We start from the raw sequence: 22,296 nt of genomic DNA, 5'->3' as shown, positions 1-22,296 counted from the left end.
ATTAGTCAGGAAAGGTCTGAAAAAGAAGAGTAATAAGGGAGAAAGGAACCAGTCCTGTTGAAACATATTATAAAACTACAGTTATTAAAATAGTTTGGTACTACCACATGAATACAGATCAATGGACCATAATTGAGCCTAGGAATTGATCCAAAGACATAATTTAGATATTTTAATATATGATTTTATTATTAAATATTAAAGGTCTCTCTAAGCAAGACACAAAGGAAGCCATAAAGGAGAAAATTGTTAAATTTGACTACATGAAAGTTAAAATTTACAGCACCACAAAAATACAGAAACAGAATCCAAAGACAAAAAACTGGGAAGAAAGATTTGCATCTGATATGGGAAAGGGCTGGTTCCCTGTATATATAAAGAGCTCTTGAGATTGAGAATCACTTAGAAAAATACCCATAAACCATTATTAAAAAAGAGGAGAAAAGGACCTAAACAGCCAGTCCAGGGGAAAAGAAAATTGGCTTATAAAAATAAACAGAAAGATGCTCAGCAACACTCATAATTAAAGGAATATAGGTTAATTTAAGCAACAGCCCTCACCTTAAGATACAACTTTCACCAGTCAGAATGGCAAAAATCAGAGCATGTAATATACAATTTTTGGCAAGCATGTGGAGAAATGCACACTCTTACACCCTGCTATATACCTTGCTACTCAAAGTATGACCCTTGAACAAGCAGGATCTGCATGAACTGAGAGCTTGTTACAAATGCAGCCCCATCCCAGACCTACTAAACCAGAATCTGCATTTTAACGAGATCCCTAGGTGATTTGTTTGCACATGAAAGTTTGAAAAGCACTGCTCTAATACACTGTTGGAGGAAATGCAAATTAGCATAACCTCTTTGGATTTCAGGAGACTTTATCACAATTAAACATTCATATGCTCTGAACCAGAATTCCAGTTACAGGAATTTATCTAACAGATATAATCATATATGTGTGTGAAGAGATGTTCAAAGATATTCATTGCAGCATTATTTGTATTAACAAAAAATTAGAAACAACCTTAGTTTTCATTAATTTGGTAAAGGTTAAATGAATTATGAAAAAGTCACACAAGTGCAACACTAGGCAGTTATTAAAAATTTGTGAAAAAGTACATGCAGATACAAAATTATCTCCAAGATATATTGTTAAACACTAACAAGCAAGGTTCTGAACAGTATTCTAGTATGCTTTTTTTTGTATTCTGTTATTATAATTCCGATTTTACAGATAATGTAAGTGAGGCAGAGATGTTAAATAACTCGCCCAAGGCCACACAGCCAGCAGTGGCAGATTCAAATCTAGACAGTCTGGTTCCAGAGCTTATGTTCTTAACAGTATGCCATACTGCTGCTCTGGGATAAACAAGAACCTGTTAATGATGGTTTCCCCCAGAGTATGGGGAACTCATTTTTCATTGTATATGCTTTTGTACTGTTTGAATGGTTTACCTTTTGCAAGTATTGATTTAAAAAATAAAAACTTAAAAATCGACTTGTCCAAAATTGGACTAATTTCCCTCCCCACTCTTCTTGGTGACAGGCTCAATTATTTGTTTGTTTGTGTTTTAATCTTTCAATAAGGTTTTATTTTCTCCATAAATGTCCTACACATTTTTATTTAGATTTATTCCTAGGTAGTTTTTTTTCCATTTTATTTTTTTAGGATTTCTTAGCATCATTCTTATTACTTTTTTTTTAACATCTTTATTGGGGTATAATTGCTTTACAATGGTGTGTTAGTTTCTGCTTTATAACAAAGTGAATCAGTTATACATATACTTATGTTCCCATATCTCTTCCCTCTTGCGTCTCCCTCCCTCCCACCCTCCCTATCCCACCCCTCTAGGTGGTCACAAAGCACAGAGCTGATCTCCCTGTGCTATGCGGCTGCTTCCCACTAGCTATCTACCTTACGTATGGTAGTGTATATATGTCCATGCCTCTCTCTTGCTTTGTCACAGCTCACCCTTCTCCCTCTCTATATCCTCAAGTCTGTTCTCTAGTAGGTCTGTGTCTTTATTCCTGTCTTACCCCTAGGTTCTTCATGACATTTTTTTCCCTTAAATTCCATATATATGTGTTAGCATATGGTATTTGTCTTTCTCTTTCTTTTTTTTTTCTGACTTACTTCACTCTGTATGACAGACTCTAGGTCTATCCACCTCATTACAAATAGCTCAATTTCATTTGTTTTTATGGCTGAGTAATATTCCATTGTATATATGTGCCACATCTTCTTTATCCATTCATCCGATGATGGGCATTTAGGTTGTTTCCATCTCCGGGCTATTGTAAATAGAGCTGCAATGAACATTTTGGTACATGACTCTTTTTGAATTATGGTTTTCTCAGGGTATATGCCCAGTAGTGGGATTGCTGGCTCATATGGTAGTTCTATTTTTAGTTTTTTAAGGAACCTCCATACTGTTCTCCACAGTGGCTGTACCAATTCACATTCCCACCAGCAGTGCAAGAGTGTTCCCTTTTCTCCACACCCTCTCCAGCATTTATTCTTTCTAGATTTTTTGATGATGGCCATTCTGACCAGTGTGAGATGATATCTCACTGTAGTTTTGATTTGCATTTCTATAATGATTAATGATGTTGAGCATTCTTTCATGTGTTTGTTGGCAGTCTGTATATCTTCTTCGGAGAAATGTCTATTTAGGTCTTCTGCCCATTTTTGGATTGGTTTGTTTGTTTTTTTGTTATTGAGCTGTATGAGCTGCTTGTAAATTTTGGAAATTAATCCTTGAAGTGAGAAATATGGCAGACACTCTGGGCTCCTTCCTCTACCCCTCATATTTTGTCCAACTGGGAACCAAGATTTATTGGTTCTACCTCCTAGACCATTCTCAGACAAGCCTCAAATCCGACTTGCCACTCTATCCCTGAATCATAGATCACTTTGGACTATAACATTCATTTCCTAACTGGTACACCTGCTTCTTTTCTCCCTAAAAATGTTAGCAGATACATCTTTCCAAAATGCAAATCTGATTCTGCCATTGTCATGCTTACAATTTTTCACTGGCTCCCCAGTGCCTGTGGGAAAAGTCCAAACTCATTAGCATGGCAACCTAGGTCTTCCGCGTTCTGGCCCAGCCTGCCTCTCTCTCTAGCCTTACCTCCCACCACCCCTCCTCATACACCCTACTATTTTTTCCCACATTTCCATGATTTTTACATACTACTCCTTCTATAAAAGTATGTTTTATCTTGGTAAATTCCTACCCTTCCTTCAAGACCAGACCTCAAGCATGACTTCCTTTATGTGGGTTTTTCTGGCCGCCGGCTATTAGACATTATGTATTCTGTACTAGGCAGGTTAGGATACCCTAAAGTCCCGTGGCCTCTCAGTTTCCCACAGGAAATGTCTCCACTATCAAAGCACTCCTGTCTGAATGCTGTGCATTCACATTCCTCATGGACTCCCAACATGGATGCAGTATCCTGCAGCTGTTTCTCTAGCTCTCTCCCTAGCTAGTTCAGTCTTCTCCCCAGGTCTCCCATAGGCCCCAGAACTCTTCTTGGTCACCCAGGACATCTGGGAGACTTTTTCTTTTATTCTCAATTGTAGATTCATCATGCCCCCCTTCCCATCCTTCTATCTCTACCTGTAGGTGAGGCAGGTTAGAATAGTGGTTAAGAACATGGGCTTTGGAGCCAGGCTGCCTGTGTTTGAATACGATCCCTGTGACTTTGCAGTTCTGTGATCTTGGGCAAGTTACTCAACCTCTCCAAACCTCTGATTTTCCTCTCTGCACAATGGAGATGAGTAGCACCTGCTTCATAGGGTTGTTATGAGTATTAAATATTTTAATATTTGTAATACATAGCGAACACTATAAGTGCTTTTGATATAAAAATGCCTAAAGTATGGCGTGGAAGAATCTTTTTAAATTGGCATAGGAGGCAGGCCTTTTTCTCCTTTGGAGCCCTTTTCTACTAAAGATGGCTGGTTAGTATTAGGAACAAGTATACATGAGTCAGCAAGAATCCCCACCCCTTTTCAAGTCTCCTGTAATTCTGGCTTGTTTCCCTAAATGGATGACAGATTGAAGCTTCTTGAGGGCAAGGATCATAGTGTAGACTTTTTAAGACTCCTTGGCACCTGTTAAACACATGATAGACACATTTATTCCCATCAGTCTTACAATTAAATCCAAGTCCTTACAATGACCCACTCACCTGGCCCTTGGCTCCTTCCTCAACCTCGTTTCCTACGCTTCTTTGTCTTGTTCATTCTCCTCCAGCCACACTGGCTTTCATGGTTCTTGGACCATGGCAAGCTGATCCTACCTTGGGACCACTGCCCTGGCTGATGCCTCTGCCTAGAACATTCTTCCCTCAGATATTCACCTGGCTCCTTCCCTGACTTTAAGTCGCTGCTCAGATATCACCTCTTAATAGAGGCCTTCCCTGACCACACTCTAAAATAGAATCGGCCCTCACATAGCCCTGTCTGACAGTTTACCCCTTACCCTGCTTTCGCTGTCTTCATAGCACTTAGCACTACCTGTCATATTATATATTGAGTTGAGCCCCCTGAGGTCTGTCTAGTCTGTTTTATTCATTGGTTTGTCCCCAGCACCTTGAACAGTGCTTTCTTGGCTCTCAATAACTAATGAATGAAAGAATCAATGAATGAATAAATAAAGGAATGAATTCAATGCAAGTACCTGTGTAGAAAGGGAAATACAACAAATTCTGTTCACTCCTAGAATTTTGAAAATTTTATAATTTTCAGTCCATGATTCTGTCTTTCAGCTTTAGCATTTTCAAATTAAATCCGTATCCATGTATGGGTTTTGTTTCAATTTTATAAACATCACCTTGACAAAAGTTAAAATCCAATATAAATCAAGTCCAATTTTACAAAAAAAATGCTGATTTGTTTGTTCTCCATCCCATGGGGAAGGAATGTGTATGATTGTGTGTGTGTGTGTGTGTGTGTGTGTGTGTGAGAGAGAGAGAGAGAGAGAGAGAGAGAGAGAGAGAACGAGAACAGTTACCTGCAGTGAGGAAATTGGGTAGGGAGTAGGTTGGGGAGGTGGGAGTAGGGAGTCCAGGTTCCCCAGAAGGAAAATAATTTTGCAAATTGCTGTCTATTTTTTCTAAATTGTTGCTTCCAAATCCATTAGAAAACCAAACTGAAATGCAAAGAAATGAAAAGCTTGATGAACTAGAGGTTCGTAAACGTAAATACATCAGATCAGGGAATTTCTCAGCGGCTCATGCAGAGCATTGTGAAACCATGTGAAAGCTTTATGAAGAGAAACTTCAGCAAGGGGGACAGATATATGGCAGCTGCTTGCCAGCTCATATCTCCACTCAACACGGGAAGTTGTGATGTGGGAACTGCCCTCTTGGTTCTGGGATGCGCCTCGCCATGAAGTAGAATGTTCCTGCCCCTGGAGCCCAAATTCTATTCAAGCAGCTGCCCTCTATTGTGTACATAGCCACTGGAAGTTGAAGGAAGGTTCCCAGGCTCCCTTGGAAGACAAGACCCCACATAAGTCAAACCAGCAGCAGCCAGTATTTTAAAGAAGCCATTTGAAAATCTGTTTTCAAATGTATGATAACATTCTTTAGAGTGATGTGTCTCAAACTTGAGCGTGCATCAGAATCACTTGGTGTGCTTGTTAAAATTCAGATGGCTGGGCTCTACTCTCAGAGTTTCTGATTCAAAAGGTCTGGAGTGGGGCCCCAGAATTTCATTTCTTACAAATTTCCCAGGTGATGCTGATGCTGATCTATTCGACAGACTTTGAGAACTACTGTTTAGGGACAAAAACACAGGAATTTGGAAGCAAAGAACTTGGATTCAAGCCTTGTATGATTTACTTCACCTCTGAACTTGAGTTTTTTCTTTTCTAACATGGAGTTTATAAGGTTGTTGGAAGGATTAAATAGAATGGTGTCTATGAAAGTTCTTTGTGAACTGTAAATATTAGCAGTTAAACGGCTTCACAAATAGTACTTGCTGCCACCACCCCCCCCCAGCAGATTTTCCTGTGCTTTGTCCCCTCTCCACACAACTTTGTCCCACCAAGTCCATCAGGCGCCTAGGAAAAACTAAAGCCAAGAAGGCCCTGAGTAGTAAAAAGAAATTTTAACCCACTGGGCATGGCCATAATGCTGACCTTGACTTGACCTCCCTTTTCCTCTGACTGGCCTCTTCTCAACTTGCTCCTCCTTCTTCCAGCCCTGGCCACCTCTCACAGCAAAGAACAGCAACTAGTGCTGACATTGGGGTAAAAAACTGTCAGATGGAATTTTTTTTAATTAGTAGCATAAACAGAGGAATCCACTGCCAAGCAGGAAAGCATTTGTTGGGGAAACCATTTTACTAGGTTGGTGGGCTCTGAGCTGATTTCCCTGAGGGCAAAATCCAGATGTTTGAAAGAGTTAAGTGGAATCATAAGTATAATTGCAGATTTCTAACTTAGGAATGTGTCAGACAGTTGTATTAGACAGTTGCCAGGGTAAATGATATGTCTGTGTAGAAAGGTGTCCTTTTTCTTTGGAAACCTTTTCTCATTCAAAACTAATACATGTGTAGTGTAGAAAATTTTGAAATTTTCTAAAGGTATAAAGAATTAAAATGACCCTTAATTCTGCCACACAGAGATAAATACTTAGTGGTAAGATATTGGTACATTTTCATTCAGCCTTTTAATATGTGTATGCTTATACATGAATATATGTGTATGGATATATATTTTTTGAATTGGGCTGGTACTACATAGAGGTTTGTATACTGTTTTTTCACTTTTGTAATGGCAGACTATTATTCCTTCCTGTAGATATACAGTACTTCACCTAACTTCCTAAATGTTGAATAGTTAGGATATTCCTAATTTTACATTATAAATAACCCTGCATTCGATGACACTTCATGTACATAAATCAATGTGTGCATCTCTAATTGCTCTCTTAGGATAGAATCCTTGGAATGGAAAGATTAGATTAAAGGTAGGAACATTTTTAAAAACAGATATAATTCACCTACCATAAAATTCATTACTTTTAAGTGTGAGATTCAGTGATTTTTAGTATATTTACAAGGTTGTATGACCACCACCACTGTCTAATTCCAGAAAAAATAAGCAGTGCTTCACAAATTTGCATGTCATCCTTGTGCAGGAGCCATGCTGATATTCTCTGTATTGTTCCAATTTTAGTATATGTCAGCTAAAGCAAGCACTGTAGGAACATTTTTGTCTCTTGATGACATATGGCAAGTTTCCCTCTAGTAAATGTATACCCAATCCATTCCCATTCAGCAATGTATAAGAATGCCTCTTTCCCTGCAACTTTGCTGACACTTAGTTAAAAAAATATATTGCCAATATCATTGAAAAAGGCATTTTATTGTTTTGTATTTTTGATTAGCTCTTCTTCCTCTGTAACTGTTCTGTAGAGATATGTCATCCACCCTCTTTCCTTTGCATGCATTTACCATGGGCAGTCACGTCCACTGCGACAGCCTCGGCTGCCTCCTCTCTGTGGATAATGATCACATGTCCATACGCTGCCCTAACCTCTTTCTGGCACTGCAGCCCAGATGTCAAGCTGCTTGCTGGACATGACTATCTACATTTTTTTAACATCTTTATTGGAGTATAATTGCTTTACAATGGTGTGTTAGTTTCTGCTCTATAAGAAAGTGAACCAGCTATACACATACACACGTTCCCATATCTCTTCCCTCTTGCGTCTCCCTCCCTCCCACCCTCGCTATCCCACCCTCCAGGCGGTCACAAAGCACCGAGCTGATCTCCCTGTGCTATGCGGCTGCTTCCCACTAGCTATCTACCTTACGTATGGTAGTGTATATATGTCCATGCCTCTCTCTCGCTTTGTCACAGCTCACCCTTCCCCCTCCCCATATCCTCAAGTCCGTTCTCTAGTAGGTCTGTGTCTTTATTCCCGTCTTACCCCTAGGTTCTTCATGACCTTTTTTTTTCTTAGATTCCATATATATGTGTTAGCATATTTGACAGCATATCAAACACGCTCATGTCTAAAATCAAACTCATGACTCCTGAAGCCAGCTCTGGCTCTCAACTTCCCTATCTGGATTAGTGATACCACCATTCTCCTAGGTGTTTCATGGTCACCTTAACTCCTCTCTCTACTCCATATTTAATTAGTAGTCCAAGCTTCTTGATTCTGTCTTTTGTGTCCTTCCTCACATCCTTCCCTTCTGCTCCACCCTCACTGTCACTGCTCTACTTCTACCTTTTATTATGTCTATTACACTAGCCTACTCACTTCACTATGCTTTCAGTATTTATCCATATAATTCATTCTACATGTGGCTATGAGAATAATCTTCCTAACATATGCTTTTACCATGTTGCTTTCCTATCCTGGAACCTCCAAAGCCTCTCTCTCGCCTATTGGTAAAGTAAATGCTTTATCCTGACACTTAAGGCCCACCGTGTTGTTGCATCATTCTAATTTTACTTCCTGTGTGCCTTACAGAAACTGTGTTCTTCCTTCAGCATATTCCTGCTTTATCCACTCTTGTTTTTGCAAAACCTGGCATGACCTCTTCCCCAGTCTCCTCCAGCTGAAATTGTCCTGAGTCTTCAAAATCAGAGGCTTTGTGAAGTCTTCCTTGATTCAATTAGCTGTACTTTCCCCTTTTTTTCCTCATTGTCTGGTTTTAGACAGCAATTTTATAGTGTTTTCAACAAAAAATTAAGGAAGCTTGCTTAATAATGTTTTTATTACATGAGTGGCTTTAAATTTTTATTGAAATATAGTTGATTTACAATGTTGTTGTGTTAGTTTCAGGTGTACAGCAAAGTGATTTGGATATGTATGTATGTATGTGTGTGTGTGTTCTTGTTTTGGATTCTTTTCCATTATAGGTTATACAGGATATTGAATATAGTTCCCTGTACAGTAAATCCTTGTTGTTCTCCTTTTTAAAACTCTCATTTTGTTAGCATTTCCTTTATGACACGATATTCTGCCCTGTTTAGTTACTTAGCTATTTTTATTCACCCCCTACCACACTATAAATTTCTTGAGCACAGGAATTATATCTTCTTCATTTTGGCATGTTCCATAGTACCTCTCCAAGCACGTTAAATGTAGATAGGAGCTCCATAAATGCTTGAATAAAAGAATGTTAAAGACTGCCAACTTTTTTTTTTAAGAACTACTAATGACTCAGTTTCGGGAATGAATTCTGTGCTAATGTACAGATGCCAGACAACCCAAATGTCATGGCTTATTCTTCTTTTTCCCTCACTATCCACAGCCAATCCATCAACAAATACTGTAAGCTCTACCTCTTCAAGATACCTCTAATCAAACCTCTTTTCTCTACCCCTACTGCTTCCTCCCTAGAACAAATCACCATTATCTCTTACCTATAAGAGCCTTTTTGAACTGGTTCCCTGGCTTCTACTCTTGTCCTGCCTAAATCTATCAGCCAAGTGAGATTTTTATAAAACTTAGATCATGGTAGTCCTCTGTTTAACAACCTCCAGTAACTTACTTCCCACTACACTGAGAATAAAACACAAACTTACTATCTTGGCCTTTGGAAACTCCATGATCTGGCCTTGGCACTTCACTAACCTCATGTCCCTGTACTGTCTACCTTGCTCACTGTGCTCCAGCTCTGCTGAGCATCAGCCATTCCTTACTGTCATGTTTGCTCAAAGCAGAGTGAGTAGGTTCTCTTGGTTCTATTTAGGTCCTCACTGTTATTGGACGTTGTCTTTGGGCTTCATGCCTTTAGCAGTGGAGATGACTCAGGGAGTGGCCAGAAGCAATTCTAAAGGCTTTGAGACTTGACTTTAGGCAAAACTTTGGTGGAGTCCATCATTTTGATGAAAATTGGTACTCCAATACTGAGTTTGAGCTGAAGGAGGTGTTTGGCTGAAAGGGAAAAAAAAGAAAATCTTATATTATTCCTGTAACCTTCTTCCCAAGGGATGCTACAAATATTACTGATAGAAATTGGAGCTGGAGGACAAACATCCTCCACGTTCTTTATCACCCTGGGTGTTGATTTAGGAAATTGGTCATCACAGCAGAAGCTGACTCAACAGATGGGGTTCTGTGAACGTATTGTCATTTTCTCTATGTGCTCCTCTGAAGTCTCCCTCAGGCCTCTGGTGTTGCACCCTTAGCTTTTGTATATAAGGGAAGAGAGAAAAGCCCTCTTTGTTATTCAGATTCTTGACTTGCTCCCCTTGCTTCTAGAAGCTATGAAATATGCACCATCCACCTCCTTGCCTTTGGGATCATTGACAAGAAATAGTCTATGATGGGTATTTGTTATCAGATATACATAGATAGAGTATGCTTCACAGCCCACTCTGAAAGAGAATTCCAAGTACTGTGTTTCTAAACTACTAAGCATTTTTCTAGCCCCTAATATTTGCAGAGCTCTCCCACGTCATTCATATGGTTGCTTCGTGCCAACCTTCTTTGGAAAAAGAGGTGTCCCTGTGTTTTAAAGATTCCAATGTGAAAAAGTGGAGAAATGAAAGCAAAAGTTCAAGTGTAAAGGCCCTAACCAGATGAGGGTATTGCTCTTTACTTGGAAAGCCACAAGACACCCCTTGACACGTAGCACAGCATTTCAGGGAGTCTTTACTCCCACCCCAACATCCCTTTCCTTTCTTATTCACTACCCTGGGTTTCCTTTAAGCCATGAATGGATCCTGAGGTGGAGGCTGGAGAGGGGGATCCAGCAGGTTTACATGAAAGTACTTGACCTGGCTATTCCAAGAGGTGAGGGGAGGTAGTCCCTTCTATGTAAAGTACCTGTATCTCAGATGACCCAAATTATAGCTCCCCAACTGACAAGAAAGGCCTTGTCCTAAAAGTTCTCTTTTAAATTATACATACATATATACACCCACATACACATAGATATACACACAGATACACACATACATACCCATACATGTATACAGACATATACATTCACACATTTACATACACATACATGTTCTCCCTTGGTTGGGTCTGTATAAGGAAGGTCTCCAGATCACCAGGTTTCAGGGTCCCTCAGGTAACAGTGTGAGGGTAAGAGGAGGCCTTCAGGGCTCTATATCCGAGGGATATCTCTACAGTGATCAAGCGACTTTTGCCTCCTTCTGTCAGATAAACAAGCCATGCATTGTTCTGTCCCCCAGCTGTGTGCGGGCTTCCCTTCCTGCTGAGCGGGCCAGAATGAGCATGGATTCCTTCATGTGGGGCAGGTGGAATGTGCAGTTTTGGGGTGAGGAAGGCTGGAAGAGCCACAGAAAGTAAATGGAGCTAATCAAGGACACTCTTTTGTGCTTCTCCTTATCTAAACACTTTCAAAAAATGAAAGAGCCTGCAGTAGGTATGGGCCAGACCTCAGGCTAAGCATAACCCCAAGCAACAGGGGCCATATTTTTCTTCTTGCCCTGGGTTGGATCAGAGCCACGGTTCTCTTTCTGCTTGCCCTCTACCCTCCTCCCTCCAAGTAGTTCTTGAGGGGTCTGCTGGGAGCCAGGCTCAGAGACTGGTAGTGCTGTCAGAAGGTATTGGGGTGACACCCCACTACAGCAGCCAGTGGTTGACTCCTTCTAGAATTGGTCCACCTCCCTCCCCTCACCTCTCACAACAGCCTTTATGAGGCCTGTTCTGGGAGCCAGCTTCTGACAGATCTGCCACTTCTGCCTGCATGTGCTCACCCTCTTTGCACCCATGCCAAGTTCTTATCCTCTGAGTGCTTGGAAAAGAAGCAGTCATCTTTTCCTTCCCCTGAACATAGGAGGTGATACTTGCTCATGTTGTCTGGAACTTAGCTCTGCTAAGTGAGAGGGTACTTCTTTTACCTCCACCCCATCTCCCAGCCTCCTTTCTAAATCCCAAACTGGCCAAACTGCTCACATTACTCTCTAATCATCTTCTGCCCAAGGATTTCTTCAGTATATGCTATCTGTGCCCATCTGCCCATCATATCACCTCCTCTGGTGACTACCCAACTGTCATGCTCCACCCTGCCTCCCTACCTGAGCCAGTCCCAAGAACGTGCTTGCACCTTTAATCAAAACTTCCTCAGCCCACCTGGCCACTGACAGGGCCAGACTGCTATCAAATTTGTTATTCTTTACTTTGTTAGGAAATGGGGGGTCAGGGAAGCATTTTTATGGACTGGGTTACTGAGTGGAGCGAGGAAGGCACTTGGCGACCAGATTAGGGAAGGCTGGGTACCCAGGCCTGAATATTGACATTAGAAGGGACTGTTTATTCTGATGCTGTTTCAGACCAGGGGTTATTCCCTAGTGTACTGCTAACACTAAAGGTATTATATTCCCTAGTGTATCGTCAGAATGTGGTTATCACACTGGCAGCATCACCATCACTCTAGAGCTTGTTAGAAAGTCAGAATCTGGAGCCCAGTCTAGAGCTACTGAATCAGAATCTGATTCAAGATGGACAGGTGATTAGTCTGGCCACTGAAGTTTAAGGAGTGCTACTCTAGAGAACTAGGCTTGGCATTTGAACATTCTCTTAAGTAGTCCTTTTGCTCTCCTCTTCATCTGGCTTGAAGACATTCTTTTTCTAGCCACTAACAATACCCTTCCCATTATTATTTGGGGTAGAGGATAATATTAATAACGGATATCATTTATTGAATGCCTATCACGTGCCAGGCATGCACTACAGATGAGGAAATTGAGGCTCTGTGACACACCCAAGGCCAAACAACTAATGGGTGGGAAAGCTGAGACTCCAAGCCAGATCCACATGCACATAAAATCCCCAAACTTCCCCCTTACAGTACTTCTAACTACCAAAGGAGGGCTTTGGCACCTGCCTTTTGTGGAACAGACAAAAGTCCACCCAAACCTCCCTAGGAGGTACAGAGGGAAGAGAGGGGAAGGTGCCTCCCGGCATGATTTTCCTAGAAAGCGAAGGCCCTGGCATCATTCTTGTCCTGAGGAAGCTCACATAAACCCTCTCAGGGGCCAGAAATGGCTGGAATTGGGACCAGAGGCCAAGGGAAACTGGAGTGGGGATCCAGGAATATTATGAAGGGAAAACCCTAACTCTAAATCCCCAACAGAAATCAAATTCTGATGCCTGAGCTTGGGCTTAGTGTGTGCAACATACTCCTGTGGGGCTGCTCTGGGTTCTGGCTGTTGCATAGGTCATTGAGGACATCATGTGGACCCCCAGGCTGGGGCCTGGGACTATTACATCAGAGCATGCCATAGTTGGATGGGTTGTTTGTGACAATGGACTTTAATGTTTTATTTTGCAGAGAGGAAACAGAAGCCCATAGAGGGGGAGTAAATTGCCAGAGGTCAGAGCAAAATCATGGCAGAGGCAGGGATGCTTACTCCAAGCAGCACTGTTCTGGAGTTGGAGGCTCTGGTGTGAAATGCAGTTTCCTTTGGGTCTGCTCAGGTGCCTGTAGGACGTGCAGACCCTGAAAATACAGCCCAGAATGGTTTGTGAATCTTTCTATCTCAGCAGGACATTCATCTTGGGAGATCTCTAGGTTACTTGCCCCTATCTATGTAAAATCAGCTGTAGTGCTACTTGCTTTTCTAGACCTGGAGGCTGCTGGGCCTGGCTGATCTGGGCTTTCCTTTTCTGGGGCCCAGAGGACCTGCGGAGATGGCTGGGTGGGGTCAACCCAGTCCAGGAAGCACAGGAATTCTTTTAAGTGTATGTGTCTGGGGTATTTTTCTCCCTCACTTACGTGTATTTTTAAAAATTCTTTTTAGACACCCGCTTTATCTTTCCCAAACATCATTTCCTTGCTCCTTTCCTGAGTTCTAGCAGTGGCTGGGGGCCCAGCTTCCTTATTGGCCTCTGAGCTGTGGAAGAGGGCGGGCCAGGGCTCAGAGGAGGCTGGAGTAGGGAACAGGGGGGCTGTTTATGCTGCTGGAACTGCCTTTCATCCTTCCCTTTGCCACCAGGGTGCTGGCTGGTTTCTGGAGCAGCGTCTTCACTCCTATCCAGCTCTTGACACTGGCTTTCATTCCCTAAGGCTGTGGCCTCCTCTAGGCCCAACCAGGCTGATGGCCATACCTTGCCTTCAGTGCTACTCCTTTCTGTTCTTGGAACTGGGACCTGGCTGTGCTTGAGCCCCTTGAATCACACTCAGGGGCTTGGGCTGATGGCCCCTCTTGTCAAGAGGACTTAAAGGAAGGCAGATGGGTTTCTGCTAAAGGAGGATCCAGCCTGCAGAAAGAAGCCCAGGGGGCTGGCTGGAGGGGTTATTGAGGAGCATCTGAGCTGGCTGGATAACCAGCTCTCTCCTAAGCCATCTCCCCATCCTGGGCAACTTCTATGGTAGGTACTACTGGTAGCCATGGCCATCATGGCTGCTGCTCCCTCTTCCCCCTTTGGCTTTCTTTCTTCAATATCCCGTTTTGCTTCCTAAGAAAGGAATTTGGGGGTAATGAATGATAGGGTGTGTGTTTAATGATAGTGCCTTAGGAGAAAGGGGTTGTTGCCTCCACAGCTAGGCCTGGAGCTACATGGTTGGTGGTTGGCATTTTCTTACCTCTGTGCTTATTTCTCCTCATCCTCTTTCCCCACTGCCTAAGGAGGGGATGGTTTCAACTTTAGGACTACTGAGACTTCCCTTTTCTGACTGCTTCTTGAAGGAATGGCTAGGAGAAGCCTTAGGTGTATAAGCTTTTTGAGATAGATCCCTCTTTGGGGAGGCGGGGTCGTGTGGTATCCTAAAAAGGGTTGGAGGACCTGAGCCTCATTCTCAACTGCTGGTTACTAGCTGTGTGTTCTTGGCAAAGCAGTTCAGCTCTCTGTGTCTCTGTTTCTGCATCTGTAAAGGGGCCATAATAATAGCGCTTACTGATAAGGCTGGAGTGAGGATTGAATCAGCTAATGCATGCAAAGTGTGCAGTGCCAGGTACATCTTAAGTATCCAATAAGTGGTCCCTGTTGTTATTTTTTTTAAGTTAATAGTGTTATGTTTTTATAAGTTAAACTATGCTGAGTGATTTCACACATGGGACTGCATTTAATCCAGACGTTAACTCATGAGTAAGGGATGGTGATCGTCTCCATTTTACAGATAAAGAGTCTACAACAGAGAAGTGACTTGCCCCAGGTCACACTGCTAGGATTGGAATGTGAGTGTGGACTGACTCCAAGTCTAGGCCTCTTCAGGAAGAATAACAGGCCAAGTATTAGACCCTATAGATAGTTTCCTCTCCTTTCCTAATCTAGGGCTAGAAGGCTCCAGCTCTGGCTACAGTTCCTCCACTGGGATTTTCCTCCCTGCAGCTTGTGCTTTTCTCCCAGTGGTCCCAAAGCCCCCACTGCCTTGCTTCTGTCTCCTTTAGGGTTGTTTCCCACTCCTGGAGAAACCCTAGAGAGAGTAAGAGCCTTTGTAAGCTATCTTTCAAAGTGTGGCAAGGGAGTGATGCTAGTGGAACCTTGACAGTGGATGGACAAATCTGGATGGAAGTACTCTTAAACCATCGAGAAGGAAAAGTCTGAGCTGACAGCCCTTAATATAGCACCTACTACATATTGACCACTTGTTATGCATCAGTATGTGTCCCAGATGCTTTGAGAATATTCTCTCTCATCCCCACAATAACCTAGCCAGGTAAGGATTATTGTTTTGGTTTGGTTTGGTTTTTTTTTGGATAAGAAAACTGACTAAAGCTCAGATAGGTTAAGTGACTTACACAGAATCACACATCCAAAATGGTAGTTAGGCTATGAACCTAGTAGATCTGTCTCACTTGTTTTTGTCTCGTTGCCTGCTGGCTTGGTATAGTTGGTAGGATGAGACTAACGTACATGAAATGATGATGAGCAATATCAAACATTATATTATGATGGGCTAAATTGTGGGGACTAGATTACTAAGGACAAGCTCCCTGGAGTAGACATTACTCGAGCAGTACCTTGAATAACAGGTGGGATTTAGAGTAACAAAATGAGAGAGGGCATTCCAGGCAGAGGGAATATTCACGGTAACAACTGAAACCCCATTCTAGGCAGTTGACATTCATGGTCTCATTTGATTTTTTTACAACTCCATTAACTAGGTACTCTTATCCCCACTTTACAGTCATGGAAGCTAGAGCTCTGAGAAGTGAAAGCACCTGTCTAAAGCAACAGAGCTTTTAAGTGGTGGATTCCAACCAAGGTCCAATTCCAGAGCCTGTGCTAGATTCTACTAGAAAACCAAAAGCAGAGGCACAAAGCTGGTTGCAGGGTATGATCGGAACAGAGACATGAGAGGTTGGGCTGGGTGGGTAAAGATAGCTTATAAAGGGCTTTGAAAGTCTGATCCAGTTTACACTTGCTGCAGGAAAGGTTAAGAAATAGGGAACTAGTGAAGATTCTTGAATAGGAAAGTGCCACAATCCAGTTGTTGTCTGACATGATACGATCTAAAAGCAGTGACTGGAGGTGGAACAAGGTGAGACTGGCTGGCGGAATAACACAGCCATAACACAACACATTTTGGGTTTTGTTTTTGTTTTTTTTTGGACCTTTGCTCTTTATTTTTTTCTTTACACCTTTATTGGAGTATAATTGCTTTACAATGGTGTGCTAGTTTCTGCTTTATAACAAAGTGAATCAGTTATACATCTACATATGTTCCCATCTCTCTTCCCTCTTACGTCTCCCTCCCTCCCACCCTCCCTGTCCCACCCCTCTAGGTGGTCACAAAGCACCGAGCTGATCTCCCTGTGCTATGCGGCTGCTTCCCACTAGCTATCTATTTTACGTTTGGTAGTGTATATATGTCCATGCCACTCTCTCGCTTTGTCACAGCTTACACTTCCCCCTCCCCATATCCTCAAGTCCATTATCTAGTAGGTCTGTGTCTTTATTCATGTCTTACCCCTAGGTTCTTCATGACATTGTTTTTTTTCCTTAAATTCCATGTATATGTGTTAGCATACGGTATTTGTCTTTCTCCTTCTGCCTTACTTCACTCTGTATGACAGACTCTAGGTCCATCCACCTCATTACAAATAGCTCACTTTCGTTTCTTCTTATGGCTGAGTAATATTCCATTGTATATATGTGCCACATCTTCTTTATCCATTTATCCGATGATGGACAATTAGGTTGTTTCCATCTCCTGGCTATTGTAAATAGAGCTGCAATGAACATTGTGGTACATGACTCTTTATGAATTATGGTTTTCTCAGGGTAAATGCCCAGTAGTGGGATTGTTGGGTCATATGGTAGTTCTATTTGTAGTTTTTTAAGGAACCTCCATACTGTTCTCCATAGTGGCTGTACCAATTCACATTCCCACCAGCAGTGCAAGAGTTTTCCCTTTTCTCCACACCCTCTCCAGCATTTATTCTTTCTATATTTTATGATGATGGCCATTCTGACCGGTGTGAGATGATATCTCATTGTAACTTTGATTTGCATTTCTCTAATGATTAATGATGTTGAGCATTCTTTCATGTGTTTGTTGGCAGTCTGTATTATCTTCTTTGGAGAAATGTCTATTTAGGGCTTCTGCCCATTTTGGGATTGGGTTGTTGTTTTACTGTTATTGAGCTGAATGGGCTGCTTGTAAATTTTGGAGATTAATCCTTTGTCACTTGCTTCATTTGCAAATATTTTCTCCCATTCTGAGGGTTGTCTTTTGGTCTTGTTTATGGTTTCCTTTGCTGTGCAAAAGCTTTGAAGTTTCATTGGTCCCATTTGTTTATTTTTGTTTTTATTTCCATTTCTCTAGGAGGTGGGTCAAAAAGGATCTTGCTGTGATTTATGTCATAGAGTGTTCTCCCTATGTTTTCCTCTTAGAGTTTGATAGATTCTGGCCTTACATTTAGATATTTTATCCATTTTGAGCTTATTTTTGCGTATGGTGTTAGGGAGTGATCTAATCTCATACTTTTACATGTACCTGTCCTGTTTTCCCAGCACCACTTATTGAAGCGGCTGTCCTATCTCCACCGTACATTCCTGCCTCCTTTATCAAAGATAAGGTGACCATACGTCCGTGGGTTTATCTCTGGGCTTTCTATCCTGTTCCATTGATCTATATTTCTGTTCTTGTGCCAGTACCATACTGTCTTGATTACTGTAGCTTTGTAGTATAGTCTGAAGTCAGGGAGCCTGATTCGTCCAGCTCCGTTTTTCGTTCTCAAGATTGCTTTGGCTATTCGGGGTCTTTTGTGTTTCCATACAAATTGTGAAATTTTTGTTCTAGTTCTGTGAAAAATGCCAGTGGTAGTTTGATAGGGATTGTATTGAATCTGTAGATTGCTTTGGGTAGTACAGTCATTTTCACAATGTTGATTCTTCCAATCCAAGAACATGGTATATCTCTCCATCTATTTGTATCATCTTTAATTTCTTTCATCAGTGTCTTATAATTTTCTGCATACAGGTCTTTTGTCTCCTTAGGTAGGTTTATTTCTAGATATTTTATTCTTTCTGTGGCAATGGTAAATGGGAGTGTTTTCTTGATTTCACTTTCAGATTTTTCATCATTAGTGTATAGGAATGCCAGAGATTTCTGTGCATTAATTTTGTATCCTGCTACTTTACCAAATTCATTGATTAGCTCTAGTAGTTTTCTGGTAGCATCTTTAGGATTCTCTATGTATAGTATCATGTCATTTGCAAACAGTGACAGCTTTACTTCTTCTTTTCCAATTTGGATTCCTTCTGTTTCCTTTTCTTCTCTGATTGCTGTGGCTAAAACTTCCAAAACTATGTTGAATAAGAGTGGAGAGAGTAGGCAACCTTGTCTTGTTCCTGACCTTAGTGAAAATGCTTTCAGTTTTTCACCATTGGGGACGATGTTGGCTGTGGGTTTGTCATATATGGCCTTAATTATGTTGAGGAAAGTTCCCTCTATGCCTACTCTCTGCAGGGTTTTTATCATAAATAGGTGTTGAATTTTGTCGAAAGCTTTCTCTGCATCTATTGAGATGATCATATGGTTTTTCTCCTTCAATTTGTTAATATGGTGTATCACGTTGATTGATTTGCGTATATTGAAGAATCCTTGCATTCCTGGAATAAACCCCACTTGATCATGGTGTAGGATCCTTTTAATATGCTGCTGGATTCTGTTTGCTAGTATTTTGTTAAGGATTTCTGCATCTATGTTCATCAGTGATATTGGCCTGTAGTTTTCTTTCTTTGTGACATCTTTGTCTGGTTTTGGTATCAGGGTGATGGTGGCCTCATATAATGAGTTTGGGAGTGTTCCTCCCTCTGCTATATTTTGGAAGAGTTTGAGAAGGATAGGTGTTAGCTCTTCTCTAAATGTTTGATAGAATTTGCCTGTGAAGCCATCTGGCCCTGGGCTTTTGTTTGTTGGAAGATTTTTGTTGTTGTTGTTGTGGTGGTGGTGGTACGCGGGCCTCTCACTGTTGTGGCCTCTCCCGTCGCAGAGCACAGGCTCCGGACATGCAGGCTCAGTGGCCATGGCTCACGGGCCCAGCCGCTCCACGGCATGTGGGATCGTCCCTGACCAGGGCATGAACCCGCGTCCCCTGCATCGGCAGGCAGACTCTCAACCACTGCGCCACCAGGGAAGCCCTGTTGGAAGACTTTTAATCACAGTTTCAATTTCAGTGCTTGTGATTGGTCTGTTCATGTTTTCTATTTCCTCCTGATTCAGTCTTGGCAGGTTGTGCTTTTTTAAGAATTTGCCCATTTCTTCCAGGTTGTCCATTTTATTGGCATAGAGTTGCCTGTAGTAATCTCTCCTGATCCTTTGTATTTCTGCAGTGTCAGTTGTTACTTCTTCTCTTCCATTTCTAATTCTATTGACTTGAGTCTTCTCCCTTTTTTTCTTGATGAGTCTGGCTAATGGTTTATCAATTTTTTTACCTTCTCAAAGAACCAGCTTTTAGTTTTATTGATCTTTGCTATCATTTCCTTCATTTCTTTTTCATATATTTCTGATCTGATCTTATGATTACTTTCCTAATGCTAACTTTGGGTTTTATTTGTTCTTCTTTCCCTAATTGCTTTAGGTGCAAGGTTATGTTGTTTATTCGAGATGTTTCGTGTTTCTTAAGGTAGGATTGTATTGCTATAAACTTCCCTCTTAGAACTGCTATTGCTGCATCCCATAGGTTTTAGGTTGTCGTGTCTCCATTGTTATTTGTTTCTAGGTATTTTTTCATTTCCTCTTTGATTTCTTCAGTGATCACTTCGTTATTAAGTAGTGTATTGTTTAGCTTCCATGTGTTTGTATTTGTTACAGATCTTTTCCTGTAATTGATATCTAGTCTCATAGCGTTGTGGTCGGAAAAGATACTTGATACAATTTCAATTTTCTTAAATTTACCGATGCTTGATTTGTGACCCAAGATATGATCTATCCTGGAGAATGTTCAATGAGCAGTTCAGAAAAATGTGCATTCTGTTGTTTCTCGATGGAATGTCCTATATTATCAATTAAGTCCATCTTGTTTAATATATCATTTAAAGCTTGTGTTTCCTTATTTTTTTTCATTTTGGATGATCTGTCCATTGGTGAAAGTGGGGTGTCAAAGTCCCCTACTATGAATATGTTACTGTCAATATCCCCTTTTATGGCTGTTAGTATTTGCCTTATGTATTGAGGTGCTCCTATGTTGGATGCATAAATATTTACAATTGTTATATCTTCTTCTTGGATCGATCCCTTGATCGTTATGTAGTGTCCTTCTTTGCCTCTTCTAAAAGTCTTTATTTTAAAGTGTATTTTGTCTGATATGAGAATTGCTACTCCAGTTTTCTTTTGGTTTCCATTTACATGGAATATCTTTTTCCATCACTTCACTTTCAGTCTGTATGTGTATCTAGGTCTGAAGTGGGTCTCTTGTAGACAGCATATATATGAGTCTTGTTTTTGTACCCATTCAGCCAGTCTGTGTCTTTTGGTGGGAGCATTTAATCCATTTACATTTAAGGTAATTATCGATATGTATGTTCCTATTCCCATTTTCTTAATTGTTTTGGGTTTGTCATTGTAGGTCTTTTCCTTCTCTTGTGTTTCTTGCCTAGAGAAGGTTCTTTAGCATTTGTTGTAAAGCTGGTTTGGTTGTGCTGAACTCTCTCAGCTTTTGCTTGTCTGTAAAGGTTTTAATTTCTCCATCAAATCTGAATGAGATCCTTGCTGGGTAGAGTAATCTTGGTTGTAGGTTGTTCTCCTTCATCACTTTAAATATGTCCTGCCAGTCCCTTCTGGCTTGCAGAGTTTCTGCCGAAAGATCAGCTGTTAGCCTTATGTGGATTCCCTTGTGTGTTATTTGTTGTTTTTCCCTTGCTGCTTTTAAAATGCTTTCTTTGTATTTAATTTTTGACAGTTTGATTACTATGTGTCTTGCCATGTTTGGTTTTATCCTGTATGGGACTCTCTGTGCTTCCTGGGCTTGATTTACTATTTCCTTTCCCATATTAGGGAAGTTTTCAACTATAATCTCTTCAAATATTTTCTCAGTCCCTTTCTTTTTCTCTTCTTCTTCTGGAACCCCTATAGTTTGAATGTTGGTGCAGTTAATTTTGTCCCAGAGGTCTCTGAGACTGTCCTCAGTTCTTTTCATTCTTTTTTCTTTATTCTGCTCTGCAGTGGTTATTTCCACTATTTTGTCTTCCAGGTCACTTATCCGTTCTTCTGCCTCAGTTATTCTGCTATTGATCCTATCTAGAGTATTTTTCATTTTATTTATTGTGTTGTTCATTGTTGCTTGTTTCCTCTTTAGTTCTTCTCGGTCCTTGTTAAATGTTTCTTGTATTTTCTCTATTCTATTTCCAAGATTTTGGATCATCTTTACTATCATTATTCTGAATTCTTTTTCAGGTAGACCGCCTATTTCCTCTTCATTTGTTAGGTCTGGTGGGTTTTTATCTTGCTCCTTCATCTGCTGTGTGTTTTTCTGTCTTCTCATTTTGCTTATCTTACTGTGTTTGGGGTCTCGTTTTTTGCAGGCTGCAGGTTCGTAGTTCCCGTTGTTTTTGGTGTCTGTCTCCAGTGGCTAAAGTTGTTTCAGTGGGTTGTGTAGGCTTCCTGGTGGAGGGGACTAGTGCCTGTGTTCTGGTGGATGGGGCTGGATCTTGTCTTTCTGGTGGGCTAGTCCACGTCTCTTGGGGTGTTTTGGGGTGTCTGTGGACTTATTATGATTTTAGGCAGCCTCTCTGCTAATGGGTGGGGTTGTGTTCCTGTCTTGCTAGTTGTTTGGCATATGGTGTCCAGCACTGTAGCTTGCTGGTCGTTGAGTGAAGCTGGGTGCTGGTGTTGAGATGGAGATCTCTGGGAGATTTTCGCCATTGATATTATGTGGAGCTGGGAGG

General features: G+C 41.3%; 1 protein-coding gene across 4 annotated transcripts in view; it reads left to right on the top strand.

The window, feature by feature from the left end:
• Window positions 1–22,296, top strand: part of SHROOM4 (shroom family member 4) — a 215,281-nt gene that overhangs the window by 142,629 nt on the left and 50,356 nt on the right. Inside the window, exon 1 of one of the 4 annotated variants that reach the window (XM_079910776.1) lies at window positions 14,110–14,331. The exons of the other annotated variants lie outside the window; for them this stretch is intronic. The gene's annotated coding sequence lies outside the window, so the exon portion shown is untranslated. Of the gene's footprint in view, window positions 1–14,109; window positions 14,332–22,296 lie in introns of those variants that run through there. 4 annotated transcript variants of the gene reach the window in all.

This window comes from Stenella coeruleoalba (assembly GCF_951394435.1).
Source record: "Stenella coeruleoalba genome assembly, chromosome: X".
NCBI lineage: Eukaryota > Metazoa > Chordata > Mammalia > Artiodactyla > Delphinidae > Stenella > Stenella coeruleoalba.
Note: the sequence above shows the minus strand (reverse complement) of the source record. Positions and strands in the feature narration are given on the sequence as shown.